Source organism: Vipera ursinii (genome assembly GCF_947247035.1).
Source record: "Vipera ursinii genome assembly, chromosome: 1".
NCBI lineage: Eukaryota > Metazoa > Chordata > Lepidosauria > Squamata > Viperidae > Vipera > Vipera ursinii.
In genome coordinates this window covers 331,779,914-331,799,614 of record NC_139512.1, presented here as the reverse complement: position 1 = coordinate 331,799,614, position 19,701 = coordinate 331,779,914, and the positions used below count along the sequence as shown (strand labels likewise).

At 40.0% G+C, this 19,701-nt stretch overlaps 1 protein-coding gene across 1 annotated transcript in view; it reads left to right on the top strand.

Annotated features, from left to right (window-relative positions):
* Positions 1-19,701, top strand: part of EXTL3 (exostosin like glycosyltransferase 3) — a 149,358-nt gene that overhangs the window by 37,315 nt on the left and 92,342 nt on the right. The window lies entirely within an intron of this gene.

The following is a 19,701-nucleotide window of genomic DNA, read 5'->3' as shown; positions in this document are numbered from 1 at the left end:
CCATTCATAATCATGTGAGCAAAGGTATTCAAATAATTTTTGCCAAGAAATAAATTTGATTAGGAAATCCAAATTATTTCATCCGTTTCATTAAAAAAATTAATTTGCAATATATTAAGGCTTTTGCTGCTTCTGGTGTTGCCAGTATGATAATTTGTTTCTTAACTTTACATAATAGTAATAAATGCACTGTTTAATATTATCAGAGGCTTGGCACCTTTTCATAAAACTAGATTGTGTAGGAAATATTATTGAAGATAATACTTTTTTGAATTTTAATTCAAAACAGCCATAATAGCTGTTGCATGAGCTCTACTGTTGATGTATTTCTGATGAGTGAAATTAGTCTTTTATTTTTGGTTGCTAGAGGCTGTATGGTATGTTGTTGTGTTTTAATCTTTGTGCACCACCCAGAACCACCTGTCTGAGATGAGTGAGCATATACATAATATAAATTGGCATCAAGATTTAACATTAATTATAGTTTTGACAGTTTAGAAGGCCCCTGCCATCTTTTAAAAATAACTGTGGCTTCATAGTATGAAACTGGCAAATACTTTCAACAAAATAGAAGCGAAGCTCCTTCAGTTTTTATAGTATTTTATAGGAATCGCATCTGGACCTGGAGCTTTTCCAACTTTCATTGTATCAATAGTTTCAAACATTTTCTACAAAGTTGATGTTATGGCTAATAATGTAGCCAATTTTATTGATATATTTAGTTTTATTTTTCATGTAGCTGTCTAAATTATTCAGGATTATAGATTTGATGAATAAAAACACCTTCCCTATTATGCCTAGTCCAAGAAGGGATCTGGAGCATTGATGAAGCCTGGAACTGCAGCTCTTAAAAAATTCCCACATTACCCCATAGATCACTTTGGAAATTACTTGCTGGATTTTGTGGAGCCCATCCTAATGGGAGATTTGTGACAACTGTCCACTGATTGATGTTGGGATATTACTCTGGAAGACCACTCAGGTCCTTTGGCACATTGAATTGCATGAGCCTCCTAAGAGATACTATATTTTTCTACCAATCTGTTAAAGGATGTTCTGTCTCCACTATTTACTCTTCTATCTTTTCCCCATTTCCCTCAGTTTATTTCCAGTATATTTTAACTCTTTTTTCTTTCTTTCAGGAGAATTCCCATGTTTAATTTTACAAATCATAGTATTTTCTTTATTTTGAGGTGCTTCACTCGTTGCAACTATCGAGGTGGTAGATTAATTCTGGCCATTTTTATTTATTAATAAAATTTGTATGGTCTCCATCTCACAAAAATTGATTTTGGGTGTCTTCAACAATGTTATATAGGGACGCGGTGGCTCAGTGGGTTAGGACGCTGAGCTTGTTGATCAGAAGGTCGGCAGTTTGGTGGGTCAAATCCCGAGTGCCGCATAACAGTGAGCGCCTATTACTTGTCCCAGCCTCTGCCAACCTAGCAGTTTGAAAGCATGTAAAGATGCAAGTAGAAAAATAGGGACCCCTACGGTGGGAAGGTAACAGCATTCCGTGCGCCTTTGGCATCTAGTCTTGCTGGCCACATGACCACGGAGATGTCCTCGGACAAGCGCTGGCTCTTCGGCTTTGAAATGGAGATGAGCACCGGCCCCTAGAGTCGGAAATGACTAGCACGCATATGCGGGGGAACCTTTACCTTTACCTTTAACAATGTTATAAAACAACACACATATAATGCAATCATTATAAAAATATAAGAACCAGTATTAAAAGATAAATATTATCAAAAGCAAAATATATAAGCTCTAGGCAATGAAAGAATGAAAATATCCACCTCAGCAGTGGGGCTATTTAGACATCTCCAGTTCCCTGGACCGCCCAGGACTGGTTACACAACTAGGTCATGAGGGACTCAGAATGTCAGGAAGGATGGAGCTAATCTATTAGTTTGAAGTGAAGAAGGTTTCATAATGTGGGCGCTACACCACACAAGGCCTACCACATGTTTGTTCTAACAGATGGTACCTGCAGCATGTCTCCTCTGCTAGATCTAATGGGTGGGCTGATGCAAATGGGTGGTCCTTCAGATAATTTAGTCCCATGCCATGAAGATCTTTAAAGGTTAAAATCAGCATTCTGAACTGGGCCCAGAAGCAAACAGATTGTAGAGCAAAGATGTGACATGTGCTGTTCTAGGAGCACACATATCTATTTTCCCATAGTTCTGTTTCTCCCCAGATTCTTCTGTACTTAGCTTTTTTCCCCTCCTTTACTAGCAGAATCTGCTCCTTTTAAAACATTTATTTAGAGTTCCTCCATTATTCAGTACAGTATTTTCTTATACCTATTTCTGGGTGCCATTTCCTAGCAATAACTGACCATAGCTATTGAGCTGAGCATGCATTTGCAGCAGACAAGTAGCATTAATTTTACTGTATTTTCTTGCTGTCTAGTTACTTGTGGTCTTGTGGTCTTCTGCTGGGGGTAGCTTCACTTTTTGCCTTACCATGTCAGTAGGAAGCTGCTTGATCTTGTCTGTTTCTGAATGACTGTGTGCTCTCTATTCTCCTTTTTTCCTTTTTGAAAGAATTTGTCTTTTACTATTACTCTGACTTTATTCCTTTAGATTTGGCTACAAATTCTTTTAAGAGATTTTTGAACAGAGAAGATGCTTGATAATACAGCAAGAATGAGTGGTGATCAAAGTTTGGGTAACTGCTTTGTTATATGCAGAAGTTTAGAATAAAATTTAGTAGCAGCTTGCCTTGATTACATAAGAACTTTATCTTAAACAGTTAACAGTTTTGAGGAAAATCAAATGTTTTTTTAAAAAAAACTCCGCCAAATCAACAGTCTGATAGCATCTTTTCAAACTAATATGTTTTATTAAAAAGCATAAATAAAATCTATTGAAGTCATTAATAAAATGTGTTAGCCAGAAAAGATGCTACCAGCTCCTTCTGATTTTGGGCTACTGTAGATTAACCTGACATGCCTACGGTGTTTTTAAGTATTGAAGTGTTTTTACCTATTGTTAATAACCCGGCTTATGGGACTTTACATATCCAGGAAACAAAATGTACCTTTATTTTTTTAAACTGTAAAGTAAGCTTCTCCAACCTGGTTCTTTCTAAATGTGGTGGATTACAGCTTCCATCATTCACCAAATGGCCACTAAATATACTAGTTGGAACTAATCAGTGTTTTAGTTGATTCCAAACTGGAGAACAATTCACAGGTTGGGAATGCTGCTGTGACAAAATTGTTGGAAGAGACAGATCAATCTTGTATTCCATCCCTTTCTTGTGGCTGCCAGGTGAAATAATGGGACCAATGGGACTCCATTATCATATATTTTACCAGCTGTTTGCAAATGCAGTAGAAATGTGTCAAGAAGCGTTCACCATAATTCCAAAACAATTCAGGAGTGTTCTTTTTACAAACAATGAAAACTGAATGTTGAGATTCACAGGATCTAAACTTTACACTGAAACCTAGAGGCTGCATGAACTTGTGGAATCCACACAGCTGTGCATTTCCATTTTTGGTCTTACAAATCCAGGTTATACTTTTCCAAAAGGAATGCTGTTATTCCATTTCTTTTAACAAAAATCAATCTTTTTTTCTTCATCTCTCATACATCCTCTTCTGGCTGTATTTTCTCATTGATCACATTTCCAATTTTGACTGCAACCTTCCTTTTGTTCTTTCAGTTGGCTGTGAAACATCTGTTGCTTCTAAGCATGCTTTCAGGAGCACCAAATAAACCCAAAACTCTTCTGCAGAAATGTTTGCTGCCGGCTGTAGTGGCACTCTCAGCTCAGTTGCAGCTGTTGGGTTTCTGGACCAGTTTGTACCTTTGCTCTTGATTACACTGCATTCAGAATATGAGCCTGTAACAAATCTTTTGCTTGTGAGATTTGCTGATATGGATTTGGAAACTGATTCTGCTATAATTTTCAGGATTATGAATGTTATTTTGAGTGTCTACCAAAACAGCTGTTTCCTTTCCCCCCACCCCCACCCCCCACCCCTGGGAAAGCAGCAGTTTTGCTTAGGGCTTTTAATGCAATTTTTATGAATGCAAAGGGCATGTTTGCCCTTGTGCTCAATACACTTTAAAGAGAAGAAGCTGAGCACATCGTTTGCAACCCAGAGTGCCTCTGAATATACATGCTAAGGTCTGATCAATTGAACTAACCCAAGGAGGCAAAACATGCACTAATAGACCCAACAAAACATTGTCTTGATTGATTGCAGTGATGCATTTTGGCAGAATGAATCATCTTCCTACTACCATGGAATAATTTCACATTTTTGACAGATTTAGGGAATCTTCTCTATATCAGCTTAAATGTTGGTGAATGTCATGTGTCTGCCACTGAACTTTTATTTGTGGCCTCTGGCATTGGCACAGTAGGATTCTAAATCAAGTCCGAAGGCCTTTTGATTTTCACCCTATGTCTACTCTATACAGACTGAAAACGTGCTTTCTGTATTTGAATTTTCATTGTCCTACATCTTTTTCTCTTATTATAATTCAAAGATTCTAGCAGACACTTTTCTCAAAAAATAAGAACTATAAACCATATAATGAAATAAACAGAGACATACAGGTAACTTCTGGTTTTTCTTTAAGTGTTTCAGTTATAAAGAAGCAAAGACTACATTCAGTAAAAAGCAGAAGTTAGTTAGTTCCTTAAGTAGGGTATTGATTTTTGCTTGATACTTCATCTGGTAAGATAGACAGGCAGAAGGCTGCCTGAATACATGCATAAACACATGGATAAAGAGAAACAAAGGGAGAATAAGCATGCTAAAAAGGAAACAAAAAAAACCCCAAAATACTTTATTTCCAATAACCAATTCCAGATAAGCAGAGATTAACACTAGCCAAGCAATCAAGCAGAAATCAATACTTGAATCAAGGAACTACCAAGGAGAAAATCACCCCCCCATCATCAGTGGCAGAGCAAGTTATCAGTTAGGATGGGCTGAATGCATCTCTGCCAGTATTTCAGATGACAAATTCTCATGTGGGCTTCCATAGAAGCACCATCCTATTCCCATTGATGAATGCATTTTGGCACATATTCAGGAAGACATAACATAATGATATGTTTTGATTGTATTACTCCTAAGGCTATTGTATCTTTGTAAGTTCAAAATCTTCTTCAAGCCAAGCTGGACTCTTGATATTTTAATGAACAACGCCATGTAATTTCACAAGATCTTCTCATTTTTCACTTCTATTCAAAAACAAAAATATTAATTTTCTATGCAAAACTGTTTCAGCTTAATAATTATGTAAGCAGCATTGGCTTCAGTTCCCTCCCCCCCCTTCTGTCCTTTGCCTTTCAAAGAGTATGGAATATGGTAAATTATTTTACAACCAAATTGCTCTATCATTCTGTGATGAACTGTCTTCCTGAATGGAGCAATAGTGCATCTCCTAATATAATTGTGTGCTCATTTAAAAATGTATTTGCTACTAAATTGTTAACTAAGGGCTTCAAGTAAAACTCTGCTAGTAATCTTCTATGGCTAGTGAGTTTCCCTGTGTCTTCAGATCCTCTTCTCCCTCTGGATGTCTGTGTGCAAGGTTAGCTAGCTGCACATATATGCATGTGCAAGGTTAGCTAGCTGCAGCCACCTTTAGGGGAAATCTTAAGGTACAGGTGCACAAATTGAATATCCCTTTCTTTTTTTTCTTTCGGTGAGTCCAGACCTAAATTTAGAATGACAGCAGGAATTATCATGTGTGCTCTTTTTCTGAACTTGGAATTATGGAAGAAGCTGAGAGCTAAACCATACAGTTTCATTGTTCATGGTGCGCTATAACTGATCCCTTTCAACTATAATTTTTCTCCCTGTTCGAGAATGGGCCTCTTGATACATGAGGGTGGATTTCTACAATACTCTACTAAAATGGGAAGGGCTATAGAAAAAAAAATCAATAAATATTAGTCCAAGCTACAATCTAGAGAAAATTGATACAAAGTGTTTTACAGATTGCATATAACTCCATATATGATTGCTAAGAAAAATAAAGTATATAACAGTGAATGTTGTAAATGCTTTAGTTAACCCAACTGAATCAGTTCAGCATTGGGGGAAAAAACACTTACTGCCTGTGAGTGATGTAGAGGAACATGTAACAAAACAAATTGTGTTATTTGCAACGGCCGCAAGGAAAATATGAATCCAGATATTGACTGATAGTTCTGTTAATTTTAATGGAAATGAATGGAACTGGAACAGGTTGTTACAATTTTATGTGAATTGCTAAAATGCATGGTTGCAAATAAACATACTGATAAGTAACTAAATCTTGGAAGTTTATTTTGCCTGTCCCTTGGAATGCAATGACTGACAATATTTACATTTGCAGAAATCTGTAGTGGGACCCTTAGTAATATGGCAATTTAGGGTAATATAGGCTCAGTGGTTTAGGACGCTGAGCTTGTCGATCAGAAGGTCGGCAGTTTGGCGGGTCAAATCCCAAGTGCCGCGTAACAGAGTGAGCGCCTGTTACTTGTCCCAGCTTCTGCCAACCTAGCAGTTCGAAAGCACGTAAAAAAATGCAAGTAGAAAAATAGGGACCCCTACGGTGGGAAGGTAACAGCGTTCCGTGCGCCTTTGGCGTCTAGTCATGCCGGCCACATGACCACGGAGACGTCCTCGGACAAGCGCTGGCTCTTCGGCTATGAAACGGAGATGAGCACCGGCCCCTAGAGTTGGAAACGACTAGCACGCATGTGCGGGGGAACCTTTACCTTTACCTTTTTACGGTGGGAAGGTAACAGCGTTCCGTGCGCCTTTGGTGTCTAGTCATGCCGGCCACATGACCAAGGAGACGTCCTCGGACAAGCGCTGGCTCTTCGGCTTTGAAACAGAGATGAGCACCGGCCCCTAGAGTTGGAAACGACTAGCACACATGTGCGGGGGAACCTTTACCTTTACCTTACCTAGGGAAAACTAGGTAATACTTTGTGGGTTGGTCAACATTGCATTTGCAAATCAGCCTAGAAAGCAAAACAGCTTCCTTTGCTCAAATGTAGAAGACCAAGTTAATCATGATATAGCTGTATTCTTAGTCCATATTATAATTAGCATAATAAGTAATTTAATCATTTTTTACCTATGTAGAATTAGGTTTCCAAGTACTTCCTCTGCTGTTTGGTCTGCAGTTTTAAAAATTTTCTTTGCTATCCATCTAGAATATTGTAGCTTTTCCTTCTCAGAATTTGCATTTAGATTGGCTACCTGGAGCGAGAGCAACATGGATGGTAGAAGTCGGTGCCAACCAGTTTCTCTTTCCTTGTAAATCGCCTTGCAATCAGGCTACCATTTGCATAAAAGCATCTCTCTTGGTTATTGATCAACACGAAAGGCTTCCTTTTTAGTTTAATTTTTCATGGAGAAAGTCCCTCTTTTACAAAGCCACAACAGTTAGGATGAAGCAAAAAAGAGATTCCCCCCCCTTTTCTTTTGCCCTTTTATAATTATTATTCTGTACTGGTTAGGCATAGTTGCATAATTCCATAGACAATTAACTTCTTGTTAATTGACTTAGTAGCCAGAGAAAAAAGCACACAGATTGCTTTTGCGTGCTTAATTTATATTTCATCCATGTTTCAGGCTTGCAATAAGAATCATTACAAAGGAATGGAGAATTTTGCTAGTGTGGGAGTTTTACAACCTGTCTAATCTGAGATGCTATGAAATAAACTACCTAACTAAAGTCCTTAAACTCTGCATAGATGGCTAACTAGAACAAGGCGCTCATCCTCAGCCTTTCCTCCTCTGATAGGGGGATATACATATGCTTTGAACACTTTAGCACAGTATAAATATTAAGCAATAACCTTTAATTCCTATGCTGAAATAAGGGATTGATTATTTTAGAAGTTAAATAGGAAAGATCTTGACTAGCCAGACAACCTTCAGATATCTTGAACTACGACAGCCAGTTATCAATACAACACCCTGGTACCTTCTGCAAGCAGAGGTGTTATGCCTATATACTACAGACCCTTCACAGAATGATACTACTGTAGTTGGAGGATAGTGCTTCTTATTGTCAGTACTGTTTGAATGGAGCAAAAGCTCTTGCACGGCATTCCAGCGTTTAATGAAAATTATTTTACATATATCTTTAAGATAAAAATACACTGCCAGGTAAGTCATTGTAAACCTATTACAAAAACCATGCTGAGAAGTGAAACCGAAGGACAACTAAAAGTTTGTTTATGAGAAATACTACTAGGGAAACATGCCTGTTCATGTGCATTAGGAGCTCAGATAATAATGGGTGTTTTGTTATTCTCTCCCCAGCTGTATTGTACTATATCTTGCACCCTTACCCAGAGAGCCTAGGGGGAAATCATAATCTGTTATGTTGGGAATAAAATTGTGGCTGGACCTGTGCCAGCATAGTATATTTATTGCCCACCAGTAACAACTCGGTATCATTTTGCTGCATTTGGTTAATTCCCCAGAGGGTCTTGAAAGAAATCTGAAAAGCCAGCAAGCCCCAAAAGTGGATGCTGGTGGGAAAATGGATGAAATGTTAGTATGGGAAAATTGTACGCTAGCTCCTTTGCATTTCATTTTGATGACAGACTGATGGGCTTTTAACACAAGAGAGTGACATTAGAGGTTTATTTCAGTCTCAAATAGCTTCATGGAGGATAAGCCTGCTGGCGATAAGCCACAAAGGCTAGATGGAGCTTCCCAGTTCAGAGGTGGTATGCTTCTCAATACTAGATGCTGGAGATAAAGAACGGAGAGCAGATGCCTTCATGCCCCATTTAAGGACTTCTTGGATACATCTGGCCAGCCAGGCCATTGTCAAAAATGGGAAGCAGGAATGCTTATGTTTAACCAAAGGGACCAATTACCATTTTGGATTTTCATTCAGAAGCAGGCCTAGGGAAATTACCTGTTGAATTCTAAACATTTACTTCCTTTTAACCTGTAAACGGGACATAGTCTGAGTTGGTATGGATTCTGACAGATTGAAAGCAAGAGATGGCTGGGGAGGAGGGGGGGAATCAAAAGCTGGAAGATGGCACAGCATGTATGTTGCAGATATAAAAGGCATTAAGCTTAGATTATGACACCATACTCTTCCTCCTGCACTGTCAACACTGCTAACATAGAATGTTATTGCTTGACAAGAGATGAAGAAGTAGCTATTTCATATGTTAAACTTGTGTATTGCTTTAAGACTTGTGTATTGCTTTAGTTTAAAGTTGGGAGGAGGGAAGGGTAGGAATGCACTTTCAAGGCCATTTGTCTCTCTAAAGAAGATAAGGCTTTGGTGGTTCTTCTAAGGGAAGGGAAACTGATTCTTTAAATTAATTGGAGAATATGATTAATGACAAAATTAGAAAGGCGGAGAATTGTGTTTAAATATATTGTGCAAGGGGCAGAGACTTCAGATTCCAGCTTCTTTTGAGCAAGCATTTGCCGGTGTATTAGGCTAATAAAGGACTTTTACGGTAAACAATGCCTCAGAGTCACTTGAAAAGCCCATAGGTCGGAAACTTGACATGCACATTGTAACTCTTTACCTCCAACTGCTGATGCTCCTGACTGAAGAGTTTGAAGGCTGATAGGATAATTGCTTTTAGTTGTACCACTTTTCTTTCATTTCCTCAGCCTGCTTCTTCTTTGTTAAGGATCCAGATAAAACAAGAGCATTTTTTAAAAAAGTATTGGAAACCATTCCATCTCTAATTTATTGACCCAGTGACCTGCAAGTACAGAATTAAAGCAGTTTGTCTAACTGACAGAAGTGTTTCTTGTAGAACTAAATTTGATTGCTTTGTGAAAAAAATGGGCAAGCTGTGAGCTGCAGGCAGCCCTCAAGGCTCAGTTGAGAATGCATAGTTTGTGATCAGCCTTTGGTGGGAACCTAATCACTGTCTTCACAGCCTGTGTTGTTAAAATAAAATATAGTTTATTTGTTTTTGTGTAGCATGTTACATGAATTCAGTAACTATGTTTTGTTAACCCAGGTTTAAGGTGTAGCATGCTATATAATCTCAGTCCCTGTGTGGTCCACCCATTTTCTTCCTCTTATCAGCCTTAATTATGCAATGTGGAGCAGCAAGTTTTTTTCACTGTGTTAATATTAATACCCCTTACTGTTAGTATCTATTAAACTTACTAGCATCAAGATTAATGGTGATACAAGTTGCTTTTTAACCTAGTTTTGGATGCCTACGGGATTAATGTAAAATCTCTCTCCAATTATTTTCAAAAGGGTGGTAGGAGTAACACTAGTCTACTATTTGAAAGTTTTAGTAACACAATATTCGGTAGAAGGAGAACAGTTAGTGGCCCTAGGACTTTCTTATATATGAACTTTGATAGAAGGATTTTAAATGGACTGGAAAAATCTATGTTCTTAACTGGCTATTATAAAACAGGCTACTTGAATGAAACAAACATTAAATGCTTCCTCTGAACCAAGCCCAAATATTAAATGCCTCCTTTGAACCAAGATCACCATGTTCATAAACATGTTCATGGTGATCTCATGAACACGTTTATGTAATTTTCTCAAACTGATTATGAAAGTAGTTCACCATTGTATTCTGGAATGTTCTGAGATCTTTCCAGGGTAACCCACTACATTAGATTTCTATGGAGGAATCTCATCCAAGTTTTTACTGGGCCCAGCCCTGTTTAACATTCCTGCTGTGACAGTTGGCCAGCTATTACCCATAAATAGTGTATGCCTTGATTTTGTGATTGGTCTCAGCCATAAGAATTCCTACCATTTTTTTTACAAAGGGAGGGGAAGGTATGTTCATCTTTAAAGTGTGATAAGACTACACTGATTCCTGGTACTGTTGTGGGAGACTAGTGTGTTTATTATGACATCAAGCTTTTTTTGATTAGAGTCCATGCTGTGAGATGTGCCTGAAGAATTGCACGTTATTCACGTAAATACTTTACTCCAGTTAATATTGTAATACGTTAGTCAGCACAATTCCTTCCTGAAAAAGCTTCTTAATACTTTTGAAGAAAAAGTATAAGAATGGCAAAAATTTAATTAAAAATGTACATTGGAAACATCAGTGTATTCACCAAAATCTACTCCTCTTTACCATAAAAATATAAAAAGACCCTTTTGGTCACTCCCCGTAGAGGAAAATGGAAAATGGGGCCCATTGCATATTTGAATGCAAAGACAAGTGGAAGAGGTTCTGAGCAAGATGTATCAAGAATGTTGGTCATTTCATACTTACTGCAATCAACATTCCTGCCTGTTATTTAAAAGGCATCAAGATAAATTAAATTGTACCCACCTGCATAATTGACACAGTTATATTTATTTTACAGTAAGTGTTCTTTTGGGGAAACTCAAAATACTATAGAAACTTTTTTCAATTTCTCTAATCTCTTTTGAGATTTTCATAAGGCATTCTTGCATCAGTTCAGATTTATCTTCTTGATTTTAAGCAATAAACTAGCTTTATAAGAACAAACCAATAAACCATTTTCAGGACACTGAGTTACAATCTTTACTACTTCTTTCTAAACTTGCACATTGATTACAGAAGTGCCCAAAGGAATCCGCAAAAAACTTAGATCCAGATTTTCTTGTATGTTTTTTCTTGTATTTTTTTTTAAAAAATTCACCTCAGTGCCATTACATTTCCACATCTCAGCTATGATTTTGAAAATGGGCCAGAAATTGTCTGCCACCTATTGAACAGCTGGGCATTGCTTATTAAACCTAAATTGGGAAGTTGATGAATTTGTCTCAGACATAGCACTGTATGCTTTCAGTATCTTCAGAAATATCTTAAAAGAATGCAGAGCTTGAGTGGAATTTTTTAAAAAACAAACAAACAGGAAAACAACAGCAGAATCTGTTCTCAGATTCCAAATTGTTTCCCTGAGACAGGCTGTGAGCATTGGAAAAACTATCAGTGGATCAGTTTTTGCTTTTGGGTTTTTTACTTGCTAGGGGCCTGCAATCATTAAAATTGCTCTAGCACAGGGCTTTTCAACCGGTGGTATGCATACCACTGGTGGTACGTCAGCACGTGGCTAGTGGTACGTGGCTTCACCTTCCTCCCCCCCTCCCCCCTGCTCCTTCCTTGCTTACTTGCTGCCAGAAAACATCCTGCTGCAGGAACTTACCAGGCCATGCGAAGAGCGCAGTCGCAGAGTGAGGCCCCGCCCTCCCCTGGGACTCATTGTGCAGCAACCATATTGTCCTTCCCCCCAAAACAAGCGCGAACCTGAAGGGGACAGAGCCATCCACTCCCTCGGTAGGTAGGTGTTTGCGTCCACTCACGTCCATCTTCTTTTCCTCCCCCCCTGCGAGCTTGTGATACCCCTCATGGCCCTCACATTACCTCCCTCCCGGGGCTCAAGAGATTTCCCCCTCTCCTCTTCCTGATGCAAAGGGGGAAGCAAAGCGGCCAGATGGTGCGCACCCTCCCCGAGGATTCATCCTGCTGCATGAATCGAGGTGGGAATCGCGTCCCATGTTTGTTTTCCTGATGTGCTCCATGGTAGGCAAAGCCATCAGAACGTAGGTATAAAGAGAAAAAGGTGCCCGACTCCCTACCCCTCCCCACTGTTGGCAACTCCATACAGCTGGCCCTGACCTCCGCCAACTGGAGCCCATTGGCGGAGGTCGGGGCTGGCCATACGGAATTGCCAGCTGATCCGTATGGCCACCCCCGACCTCCGCAAGTGGAAAGCGAGGGAGATTGCCAGGACCATGAATCGGCATATGCTGAGAAACACCGATCTCGTGCTGCTGCAATCTCCCTTGCTTGGTTTCAGCTTGCCTTGTTGCAAGAGAAAGCAAGCTGAAACGGAGTGAGGGAGATTGCCAGGAACGTGAATCGGCCGATCTCGCGCTGCTGCAATCTCCCTCACTCGGTTTCAGCTTGCCTTGTTGCAAGAGAAAGCAAGCTGAAACAGAGTGAGGGAGATTGCCAGGAACACGAATCGGCTGATCTTGCACTGCTGCAATCTCCCTCGCTCCGTTTCAGCTTGCTTTCTGCAAGAGTCCTGAGTCCTTTGGGAATAGGGCGGTATATACATTCAATTAATAAATTAATAAATAAGAGAAATCCAGGCCGCAGGGCCGCCTCCGCGGGTGCTGCTCTAGCGCAGAGAGGGAGGGAGAGGCCAGTCCCCATTTGGCTCGCCAGCCCCGGGAGAGCCCTGCGCCAGCACGTCGCCAGCCGCCAAACCCTGGCTTTCGAGAAGGAGCGGCCTTGCCCTATTTGCTGGGAGCAGCTACCCACCCCACTTTTTGCAAGCCCTGCTATGCCGCCGCCGCAGGTTTCCAGCAGCGGGAGGCTCCGGGACGAGGGCCTATTGGGGTTGAAGGAGTTGGGGCTGCTCCTGCTTCTGTGGCAGTGGGGCATGCTGGTGCCCTGTGCTGTGCTCCGCTGCAGGGGCCACCTGGGAAAGAGCAGCTGGTTGTGAGTTGCAGCGTGCCGGATCTCCCCCCACCCGGGACTCCGGCTGCGTCTGCAGAAGGCGAGTGGGGCGAAGGGCGCTTTGGTGCATCTTCCATCCCTCCCTTCCTGCCCTGCGGTCCACAGCGGCATTGTTGGCGTGCGTGGATTGACTCTGAGCAAATACGAGGTGTTTCTGTTGCTGGAATAAAGGTTATTAAATGAGCTAGCAACCTCCAAGTATCATTGATAGATCTTCCCCAACTTTCCTCCGGTGCTTCATAAAGAGTTAAGTGGTTGTCAGGTTTCTTGGTAAAAATGGATTTGGAAGGAAGGAAGGAAGGAAGGAAAGAAATGACAATGGGAGGGAGGGAAGGAGGCAAGGACAAAGAGGGAGGGAAAGAAGAAAGGAAGGAAAGAAGGAAGGGACAATCGGAGAGGGAGGGAGAGAGAGAAATAGAGACAGGGAGAGAAAGAGACATAGAGAGGGAGAGAAAGAAAGGGAGAGAGAAGGAGAAAGAAATAGGGAGGGAGAAAAAGAGGGAGAAATAAAGAGGGAGAGAGAGAAAGAGAAAGAGGGAGAGAGAAGGAGAAAGAAATAGGGAGGGAGAAAGGGAGAGAGAAATAAAGACGGAGAGAAAGAGGGAGAGAGAGAGACAAGGAGAAAGAGGGAGGGAAATGGAGAGAGAGAAAGAGGGAGAAATAGAGGGAGAGAAAGAGAGAGAGGAGAGAAAGAAGGAGGGGGAGAGAGAGGGAGAGAAATTAAATTAGTAACATGATTGTTAAGTGAATCTGGTTTCCCCACTAACTTTGCTTGTCAGAAGGTTGCAAAAGGCGATCACATGACCCTGGAACAATGTGACCATCATAAATATGTATCGATTGCCAAGCATCCGAATGTAAATCACATGACCCTGGGGATGCTGCAACGGTCATAAGTGTGAAAAATGGCCATAAGTCACTTTTTCAGTGCCGTCGTAACTTTGAACAGTCACTAAGTGAATTGTTATAAGTCGAGGACTACCTGTACTTTATCATTTTTTTCCCTTTTTTGTCACGTTTTTGTACACCTTGCTTGTCCTAAAAGTGGTACAATGGATGAAAAGGTTGAAAAGCCCTGCTCTAGCATACCTGCTTGAAATACTAATCCTATTTGTTTTAGGAGAAGTTAACATAAAAATAATCTGATGTTGTGTCACTGTTACTGTAGAACATCCTAAACTTATTTGCACAGCCACAGGATGGAACCTTTTGTCTCAAATAAAAATCTCTTTCTTTTAAATGCATGAGAACCAAGTTTATTTGTATTAGGTCAATGTTTCTCAAATTCAGCAACTCTGAGATATATGGACTTCAACTCCCAGAATTCTTGAGCTGGATTAGATCATGGGTGAGTCTCAAATCTACCAGCAAGGTCTGAATGCACCAGTGGATAGAATGCTCCAGTGGGTTTATAAAAATTCAGTCCTTCACCTCTCTAGTTAAAATGACCAAATAGGTAGGAAGTGTTGGGAAAGATGATCTCTGCTTGAGAATCCTGCGGAGCTGCTAGTTTCTGAGCAAAATATACTAGAATAGATGAATATGTAATCTGATTTGGTGTTCTTGGTGTTGCTGTGTTCTGCTGGAATACTTATTGGACAAGGAGCTTTGAGACACATAGCTGATCATTTGATTTGAGCTTTGGGGGGGATAAACCTCCTTCAAAGATCTCCACATTCTCTTTTGTTTTACTCTTGATATGCTTTTACCAAATGTCTGCATGTAGCAGGGAGTAATTACAAGTTAAGTGGAAATAGAGACTTTGGTTTCTAAAACAAGAATAGTGCCAAAAATGAGAACAAGAACTGTAATCTGTTTCTTGGAGTTCATTTTTTTCTGTCTTGTTCATCTTCTAACATTCTTCAGTTTACTGCTTACTGTGTTAGATATGCATTGCTGTAAAGCAGACATGTCAAACACAAGGCCCGGGGGCCGGATCCGGCCCGCGAAGTGGTTTCATGCGGCCCGTGAAGCCATCCTGGAAACAGTGAGGGAACGGCCCCCACTGCCTTGGCCCTGGCCCAGAGACCCTCCTCCTGCCAGAGACCCTCAGATCTGTCCCACTCTTGCCCAGGCCCCCATAGGCACCCTTGATGCGAACGATGTAGAGCTGGCCACGCCCACCCAGTAGGCCATACGCACTCTAGCCATGCCCACCCAGTAGGCCACGCCCACCCGGCCCCTTGAGGGCAACCGCAGTGCTGATACAGCCCTCAATGAAATTGAGTTTGACACCCCTGCTGTAAAGGATAGCTGGATGTTTTGAAGTGCTGCTGCTGTAGCTGCTTTTCTTTCTTTCTTTTTTTTTTTAAAGGCAAATCAAAGGAAATCCCAGGACCCACAGAAAAATGGAATGAAACTGCTTCCCACTGTTAAATTCATGCTGAGCCCTTTAGCCCAGTGGCCTCCAACCTTTTGAGCACCGGGGGACCAGTTCTGTGGAGAGAGGTTTTTCCGTGGACTGTTTGCACCCCATGGACAGGGCTTCGCTGGTTTGGGCGGCCTGGTTTCTGGCATGCCACAGAGCCGTGCCGGTCCATGGATCGAAGGCTGGGGACCCCTGCTCTAGTTTACCGGCTCTTTCCAAATGAAATTCTAACTATTGAGAAAATGCTAAAAGGAGATTTTAATATTGTAATATTTTAATGAAAAATCTCTGAGAATCTTTGCACATTCCCTAAGTGACCACAATGTATCAAATGTACCTAGGGCCTCCAAAGTTTAGGGATCCTTGGTAAACAGCTTCTTCTGAAATCAGTGTAGGAAAGATTGCAGCATATAATTGTAATGTTAAATGCATGAGCCCAACAAGGAAGAAACCTCACTGAGTAATATTTCAGAAGACCACAGTTCTAAAACGTACCTGGACCTTTCAGATTTGGTAAACAAAATGATAGAGCAATGAATTTGTTTTTCATTATTGTTGCTTAATGGCAGTTTTACTGCTGGTACAAAGGGAGTGTATCCTCTAGAGAACATTTTATATTTTTAAACAACTACATGGCTTAAAGCCCCATTTCTGGGTATTAGTGAAAAATATTGATTTTAAGCTTTTTAAAATCCCTGATGGACCAGGTTTAGTATTCCTTAAGGATTATATTTTCCTACACAAACCTGCCTGGTTGGTGCAATCAGCTTTAAGTCCTCTATAATCAGCTGTGGAGGTTTCCAGTTGAAGATGCTGCCTTTTTAAAGACCTTGGGTTATGATTGTATGCTGGTTTGTTATTTTTCTAGAGTTATTATATTTTTATGTGAAAGTGAAATAGCTTCAGATTTTCTAATAGAATGAATAAGAGCACTTGTTGGTTTGTACAGCTTTTTTCACAACTACTTTGCATATTACAGCAATTATTTCAATAGAAAGAAATGATATTTCTTGAGAATCAATATGTAAATATGGCAGGACTTCAGTAGATGTGAACGTTTTGGTTTAAACCAGGGGTCTTCAAACTTGGCCCTTTTATGACTTGTGGACTTCAACTCCCAGAATTCCTCAGCCAGCTGGCTGAGGAATTCTGGGAGTTGAAGTCCACAAGTCATAAAAGGGCCAAGTTTGAAGACCCTTGGTTTAAACACATGTCTTAATACTCTCTTGCTTTTCCCCCTTGAACATTTACTCTCAAAAACCAGTTCCAGTGTTTTTCTTCTGCTCACATTTATTTCATTGAACTGAAAAAAATTAACAGAGACTTTCAACAGAAATAATTTGATCCCTCTCTTTCCTTGCCAAACTAATATAAATATGTTAGCTGAATTTTAAATCAAGCGTATCATCTGTACTCCTCAAATTTGTCTACCTAGTGACTGATGGATCATACCTTTCATTACCTACTCTATGCATCAAATATCTTAGTTCCCTTTCTTGGTACACAATAGCTGTCAGTTTTTTGTTCTTGAATTGCTTGCTTACTACTTATTTTTCCTCTGTCCTCAGAATCAATTCCTTTTTCTCCGATTCACTTCTTAATATCAATTTTCTAGGGTTTCTTGTTTGCTTATTTTTTCCCCAAAGAGTTAACTATGGGTAATCCTTAATTTATGACTATAACTGGGACTGAAAGAATTCATTACATGACCCTATAGATTTTATGACCATTTTTATTGCAACTGTTAAGCAAATCCAATTAAATTAGCAAATAGGTAGGATCAGATGGTCGGCTGTTTGGCAGGTCAAATCCTGAGTGCCGCGTAACAGAGTGAGCGCCTGTTACTCGTCCCAGCTTCTGCCAACCTAGCAGTTCGAAAGCACGTAAAAATGCAAGTAGAAAAATAGGGACCACTCCAGTGGGAAGGTAACAGCGTTCCATGCGCCTCTGGAGTCTAGTTATGCCGGCCACATGACCACGGAGATGTCCTTGGACAAACGCTGGCTCTTCAGCTTTGAAATGGAGATGAGCACCGACCCCTAGAGTCGGAAACGACTAGCACGCATGTGCGGGGGAACCTTTACCTTTTATTGGGAAAGATGATCTCTTCCTGAGAATCCTGCAGAGCTGCTGCTGTCTGAGCAGAATGCACTTGCTTAGATGGATACCATAATCTGACTTGGCATAAAGCAGATCTTGATGTTGCTGTGTTCAACTGGAATACCGTATTCTTGGTTGGCAGTTTGCCTGCTGGCATAGAAAATCAGGAGGCACCAGACAGCCCCTCCCTACTAGATTTGATCAGCCAAGAGGAGCAAGGATTGAGTTTGTAAGTGGTAGACCAAACATGTCTGAGTATTTTTCCCACTTTCACAGACTTCAATGTTTGAAACTCATTGAATAACAAGAGAGCTCTCAGCATTCCTATTTTTGGTATTGCATTAATTTGAAGATTGAAATTTCAGTTTGTCTAAATATTTCATAAAGTATAGTGCATCTCTCATAATTGATTTTCTTCCCTTTCTGTTTAAAGATTTGACTGATCAAGCTTTTGATTAAATAAATCTGATCTGTAAAGATGTATTTGGCAATGACTGCTGTTCAATTTTTTTAAATGGAAACATTCTTTTTTTAGACTGGGTGTGTTTTTATAGAAATGGAAGATGAGTCCTGTAATGATCCTACCGTAATCACAAAAGGTCTTCAGCAGTTCACAAAGATAAGAAAACATTATCATCATACATAAGAACATCTTATAAATACAATTATTCGTTTATATCCCATTTTTATTATTTTCACAAATAATAATTCAAGATAGTGAACATATTCAATACACCTTCCACCTCCTATTTTTCTCACAACAACCCTGTGAGGTAAATTGGGCTGAGAGAGAATGACTGCCCCAAAGTCATCCAGTGGGTTTTCATAGCTAAGAAGGGACTTGAACTCAGTCTTCTGCTTTTTAGTCTGGTGCCTTAACCACTAGATCATTTTTTTTTAAAAAATGAACAATACATGAATTATTATTTAATTTGGATAGTTTTAAGTCCCCAGTGTCTTCAGGCATTCTTTCTCAAAGGCCTAACTGACCTTGGAACCTGTTTGTGGGTTTTTTGTGTGAAATGCTATCTGAAACTTTCTCCTCTATTTTTAATGTAAAATATGTGAAGTATGAAAAGGCGGAGATTTGGGGGAAAAATGTTGTTTATATAGTTGGGTGACTTCTTAAATCCTGCATTTTCTAGATATACATAATCTCAATAGTTTTATAATAATATTCCTTTTAATTCATTGGGATAATAGAACCAAATATTCTTTGGGTAAATGATTTTACACAGTTCATTTAATTTTCACTAAAAGGAGAAAATAAAGTATCAGTTTTAATTGCCCCTATCCCATCTTTGAGCAGGAAGGAGGAACATTGTCATGACTTCGCAACTAACAACATCTATGGGCATCAGGCAGACTTATTTTGCTCAGGGTTTATTTAGCATATTCCACAAGGACTGTTGTTCTTTTTAATGCTTGGTTTGCAAAGAATACAATCAAAGAAGCTGTGCCTCAAAGATGTGCTCAAAATTGCAGAATGGAAAGAGAGGTAAAAGGGAGAAAGGGTGATTAGAAGAGGTAATAGCCAATAATTAGCTAAACAATTGGTTTAGCTCAAGATCAAAGATTTTGAAGTTTATAAGCAACCCCAGTGGGTCCCAGGAACATTGTAACACAATCTTTTTGTTTCTCAGGGGCTCTGTGTCAGCTTCCTTTTTGTCAGCAGCAACCCCCTTGGTTGCTGTGTGATCCATTTGCATGTCAGTTTCTTTTGGAATTACAGAAGAGAGAATTTCCAAAAGTTGGAAGATTTTGTGTTCTGATTTACAGCT